The sequence below is a fragment of the Coptis chinensis genome, chromosome 5 (genome assembly GCF_015680905.1).
Source record: "Coptis chinensis isolate HL-2020 chromosome 5, ASM1568090v1, whole genome shotgun sequence".
NCBI classification, from domain to species: Eukaryota; Viridiplantae; Streptophyta; class Magnoliopsida; order Ranunculales; family Ranunculaceae; genus Coptis; species Coptis chinensis.
This window is the reverse complement of record NC_141460.1, coordinates 32,232,741-32,237,847: the sequence shown is the minus strand read 5'-3', so window position 1 is coordinate 32,237,847 and position 5,107 is coordinate 32,232,741. Positions and strand designations below refer to the sequence as shown.

Here is a 5,107-nt window from a genome sequence, read left to right as displayed (position 1 = left end):
ACTACTGGTGGGGTACCTATAGACATAGTTACTTTGTTATCCACCACTCTGCCAGAACGGAGAGTGGTGATGGAATTTATCTCACCTACGTTTGCATTTTTGTTACTAGTATTATCATTTACCTCAAAGGCTGTGTTTGGTGTTTTAGGATTAGGTATCGCTTATCCTGGAAACACACCTTTGGGTTGTACTTTCTCTTGAGCTAACTGCTGTAAGGAAAGTTGGATGGCTTATAAAATCTGTTGTTGAGATTGCATAAAGGTATCAAAACGATCCGGTTGTGGAGTAGTATTTACCACTGGTTGAATGACAAGAACTATGTCATGTGATTATTAATGGGTGGATCTTGGTAGTTATTATTTACTGGAACGATACCTCTATTAGTATTATAATTATTATAATTACCCTAACCTTGTCCTTGTCGTGGTTGAGCTTGGTTGTTATAATTATAATTACCCTGACCTTGTCTTTGCCTTGGTGGACCTTGGTTGTAATTGTTTGTTGGCCTAATATTTGGGTTAAACAACCTTGGAGGTTGTTGATTATTTTGCCAACCGAAGTTGGGGTTTTGTCGCCAAGCTGCGCTAGGTTCGCTATTAATGGAACAAACATTATCTTGTTGTGATTGTTGTTGTTCATATGCGAGAGGACAATAGGAGTCTGGATGCTCAGGACTCAAAAAAAAAATTACATGGATTATAGTTGCCATTCATGATGGGGATAGGCGTTTATTGAACAGAAATAGCCTCTACCTTTTTAGTGAGAGATTCAATTAAATTTTTAAGTTCCGGATTAGGTTTCATCTCAAACATACCGGCAGCCTTAACTGTTGTAGAAGAACTAGCAGAACCGCAGATATCCTCACTACCCCCCAGTTATTATTACGCTCTGTTTGATCTTTTAAAAATTTATAAGTCTCTGAGGCTCCCTTACTTTGGAAACTACCCCCATTCATTATGTCAAGGACTTCTTTATGGTGGTGTAGAAGTCTTTTGAAAAAGGCACGAACTAATGTGTCTTTTGCTAGGTTATGGTGTGAACACTCTATAAGAAGATCGGTGAAACGATTCCAAGCCTCTGAAAATGATTCATGAGGATTCAGTCGAAAGAAATGAATCTTGGAAAATATTTTATCGGTCTTCAGTGGTGGGTAAAAATGTTCCATAAACAGTTGAACAAGTTTAGCCTACGAGTCCACAAAATTAGGCGCTTGGGCAGTTAAACAAGACGCCGCCTTATCGGCTAAAGTGAAAGGAAATACCCTTAGTTTAATTTGTTCAGCACCAACCGTAGGATGGTGGAATGTAGTAAGGACTTGGTCAATCCTACGCATGTGCTGATAAGGCTTTTCGTGGTCTAACCCATGAAAAACGGGTAACAAATTAAATATTTTTGGGGGGATTCAAAAATCTCCCACTCGGTCTGATAGAACGATGCCAGATTTAGGGCTATCGTTCAAGGCTTTGTAAAAGTCAGAGAGAGGAGACTCTCTTTCTTCAGCCATTATTTCAGGTGGTGTGTGTGGTATATTAGCTAGAGGTGTAATGAGTGGTATACTAGAAAGGCGTGTTTGTTGACGTTGCTGGTTGATTACGTTAGGCGTTTTTCTTCAGCCTGTCCTTAATCTCATGCAAGGCTAAGCCAATCTTAATGAAACATAACAACACTCCAAACAATCCTGATATGCTAGTATGAACCTCTAACAGGAGATACGAGGTGTGGAAGAAAAGAGTACATGAATGCCTCCTTGCTTTGCTTATGAATAACATATTGTTTACGCATGCTCAGTGTGTATAACAAGTTAGAACACTAAGAACTTTGAAAGAAATGGAAGTTTGAAACAAACCTGTGGAAATCGGGCAGTTTCAGCAGATGGCGCAGGTCGCGCTCAAAATAGGCCTAGGTTGGGCGCAGGTCGTAATCAGGTCAAGCTAGAGTTCCGGCGTTTGGGCGCGGGTCGCGCTCGAACTTAGCCATGGTAGGGCACGGGTTGCGCTCAGGGAAAAACTCAAGGTCTAGGCGCTTTAGCGCGGGGGGCACTCGTGTTTTGCCTTGGCAAGGCGCGGGTCACGCTCAGCCAAAAAGTTGAGTTCCAGGCGTTTGGGCGCGGGTGGTGCTCCAACTTAACTTGCTGATAAGAGCCCAAAACTGTAGTTTTAACCCTGTAACAGTCATACTTTTAGACCAATTATGTGAGTAATAATTAAGAGTTAACACTGATTACGTGTTTTTATGCATTTCAGGCTTCAAAGTCCATTATGTGCAGAAATGTGCCACTTTAGCGAGATAAAGAAGCAAAGGTCGGTTGCTAAGGAGTTCTGTGATTAAAGGCAAAGATTCAAGAAGATAAAGCCTTTCTAAAGCCCTACCAAAAGCTGAAAAGTCGACGCGGCGTAAACACACAAGTCGTCACGAGAACTTCCAAAGACCGTATCTTTGGACTCGGACCTCAGAATGGGGCCTACCTTATGTCAAAACGACCGCTCGGAAAGATATTTCCAATGGTCCAAGCCTTGACCCAATCAGAGGAGCAGAAGTGGACGAAAATTCTGTTGAAGCCAACTGCAGCTGAAGAGGCCTTTTTGGACTGAAAGAATTGGGTTTTGGGCCTGATTCTCTGGCCCAAAACATGGCTCCAAGCCCATGTATGATTTTTGGATCTGAATGTATAAAAACCAAAGCTTCACTCTTGGTTAATGGTAGATAGTTAGGTTAGAAAAATAAAGGTAGCTTAGAATAGAAAGTAACCATTAGAATAGCTTCTAGATCTAGATTTAATTGTTTTTAATTAAGTTTAGTTTCAAATCCAATTCTTGTTTTAGATTAAACTCTTAAATCATTGATCTTCATTGATTAGATAAATAAATTAGTAGATTCTTATTCAATTCGTTTTCCTGTCATTACAATTATAGATCTAGTTTAAATTCTTGTTGATATCATGTCTTAATTATTAATTAGATTTTAATTATTGTTTAAATTAGATTAGTAAATTTCAATTCTTAATAGTATGTTTAGTTTTAATTTAATCGGAAATGATTGCGTAATGATTCTCGGCTAAACCTCCATTAGAGGGGGGTTGAAAAGCTTTGATGAAAGCTTGATTTGTGTTAGTGTAGGACAGTCGTAATTTCTATTCCACTCTAGAAACGATTAGTTCTCCATGAGAATGGGTTTAATCATTCACATGCTAGTTATGAATTGGTAGAAATGTCATGTATAATTAGGGATTAGGAAGAACCAATTGTTCTACGTAGCAGTTCAATTCGGATTACGACGATTCGTCGTTAGTAAGTTAAGTTGAGTTAAGGTGGAATCAATTCCCCCCCTAATTCCTTATCATAGAATCGACGTAGTATTCCCATAGTTGTTCTAATAGTCGACTAGTTGCATCTTGTGGGTAGTTGCATTGTAGTCTAGTTGCCACTTCGTAAATCTCTCATTAGACTTTAAAGTTAAGAATACTTATCATTAGAGAACACAGCATGCGAAAGGACTAGGAGTGGAACGAATCACTCTACTCCACTATATCTCATAGGATTGAGAGTAGAAATCTTTGATAAAATATAGACACATAATCTAGTTTTAGTTTACTTACGTTTTGAGTTTCATCGTTCATTTCGTAGGTAAACATATCAATTTCATCGTTTATCAAATGGCGCCGCTGCCATCTTAGTTTTACTTTCGCATTGTTTTCGTAGTGTTCGTACTTTTCTTAAAGTCCCATTTCACCCACCCACCCTTGTTTGATTCATACTGTGGTTGTCCGTTTTAGCATTGAAAACTTCCAAAAAAAATTTGCACGGAGCGCGACTTCAAAATGGAAGCACTCCTTCAATTCTTGGAAGCCGAAGCGACCACCAGCCAAAAGATCAGACGGCGACCAGCCCCCATGTGGCGCGACCACCCCTAAAACACTGTAATTTCATGATTACACGGAGCGCGACCGCGCCCTAACCTAGATTTTTCCGGATTTCTACAGTTTTGATTCGAACTTTGATTTTCAAGTTTTTCAGTGTTCTAACTTGTTATATACACTAAACACGCGTAAACAAGATGTTATTCATAAGCGAAGCAAGGACGCAATTAGGTATTCCTTCCTTCCACACCTCGCTTCTCTTGTTAGAGGTTTATACTAGTATATCAGAATAGTTTGGAGTGTTGATGTGTTTAGCTAAAATTGGTCTTAGCCTTGTATGAGATTAAGGTCTGGCCGAACAAAAACACCGAACTTAATTACACAAAAACGTCAACAAACAAGTCTATCTAGTATACCACCCACTACACCTCTAGCTACTATTTCACACACACCACCTGACATAATGCCCGACGAAGGAGAGACTCCTCTCTCGGACTTTTATAAAGCCTTGAGCGATAGCCCCAAATCTTGCATCGTTCTAGTAGACCCTGTGGGGGATTTCCGAATCCTCCCAAATATTTTTAATTTGTTACCTGTTTTTCATGGATTAGACCATGAAAAACCTTATCAGCACATGCGTAGGATTGAACAAGTCCTAACAACATTCCACCATCCTACGGTTGGTGCGAACAAATTAAACTAAGGGTATTTCCTTTCACCTTAGCCGATAAGGCGGCGTCTTGGTTAACTGCCCAAGCGCCTAATTCTGTGGACTCATGGGCTAAACTTGTTCAGCTGTTATTGGAACATTTTTACCCACCCCTAAAGACGGATGAGATGCTTTCCAAGATTCATTTCTTTCGACAAAATCCTCATGAATAATTTTCAGAGGCTTGGAATCGTTTCACCGATTTCCTTATAGAGTGTCCACATCATAACTTAGCGAAAAGACACGCGTTAGTTCGTGCCTTTTTCAAAGGACTTCTACACCACCATAAAGAAGTCCTAGACATAACGAATGGGGGTAGTTTCTTAAGCAAAGGAGCCTCGGAGGCTTATAAATTTTTAGAGGATCAAACTAAGCGAAATAACAACTGGGGGGGTAGTGACGATATCCACCGCTCCATTTGATAAACGATAAAATTGATATGTTTACCTACGAAATGAACGATGAAACTCAAAACGTAAGTAAACTAAAACTAGATTATGTGTCTATATTTTATCAAAGATTTCTACTCTCAATCCTATGAG

The 5,107-nt window shown here is 39.6% G+C and overlaps 1 pseudogene; it reads right to left on the bottom strand.

Annotated features, from left to right (window-relative positions):
* Positions 1-4,703: 4,703 nt before the first annotated feature.
* On the bottom strand, positions 4,704-4,797 carry LOC147497318 (small nucleolar RNA R71; annotated as a pseudogene).
* Positions 4,798-5,107: the final 310 nt, after the last annotated feature.